Raw genomic sequence first — 879 nt, 5'->3', positions numbered from 1 at the left:
GGATGTAGAGCTGGAACCAGTCCCCTGCTAAGTGAGAATGTAGAGCTGGAACCAGTCCCCTGCTAAGAGTGAGATGTAGAGCTGGAACCAGTCCCCTGCTAAGATGAGAATGTAAGCTGGAACCAGTCCCCTGCTAAGAGTGAGAATGTAGAGCTGGAACCAGTCCCCTGCTATCAGTGAGAATGTAGAGCTGGAACCAGTCCCCTACTATTAGTGAGATGTAGAGCTGGAACCAGTCCCCTGCTAGAGTGAGAATGTAGAGCTGGAACCAGTCCCCTGCTAAGAGTGAGAATATAGAGCTGGAACCAGTCCCCTGCTATCAGTGAGAATGTAGAGCTGGAATCAGTCCCCGCTATCAGTGAGAATGTAGAGCTGGAACCAGCCACCTGCTATCAGTGAGAATGTAGAGCTGGAACCAGTCCCCTGCTAAGAGTGAGAATGTAGAGCTGGAACCAGTCCCCTGCTATCAGTGAGATGTAGAGCTGGAACCAGCCCCTGCTAAGAGTGAGAATGTAGAGCTGGAACCAGCCCCTGCTATCAGTGAGATGTAGAGCTGGAACCAGTCCCCTGCTAGTGAGAATGTAGAGCTGGAACCAGTCTCCTGCTATCAGTGAGGATGTAGAGCTGAACCAGTCCCCTTCTATCATGAGGATGTAGAGCTGGAACCAGTCCCCTTCTAAGAGTGAGAAGTAGCTGGAACCAGCCCCCTGCTATCAGTGAGGATGTAGAGCTGGAACCAGTCCCTGCTAAGAGTGAGATGTAGAGCTGGAACCAGTCCCCTGCTAAGGTGAGAATGTGAGCTGGAACCAGCCCCTGCTAAGAGTGAGATGTAGAGCTGGAACCAGTCCCCTGCTAAGAGTGAGGATGTAGAGCTGGAAC

The sequence above is a fragment of the Lethenteron reissneri genome, chromosome 46 (assembly GCF_015708825.2).
Source record: "Lethenteron reissneri isolate LAM-NWPU_2019-01 chromosome 46, ASM1570882v1, whole genome shotgun sequence".
In the NCBI taxonomy this organism is placed as follows: Eukaryota; Metazoa; Chordata; class Hyperoartia; order Petromyzontiformes; family Petromyzontidae; genus Lethenteron; species Lethenteron reissneri.
The sequence above is the reverse complement of the archived record's forward strand: the minus strand, read 5'-3'. Positions refer to the sequence as shown.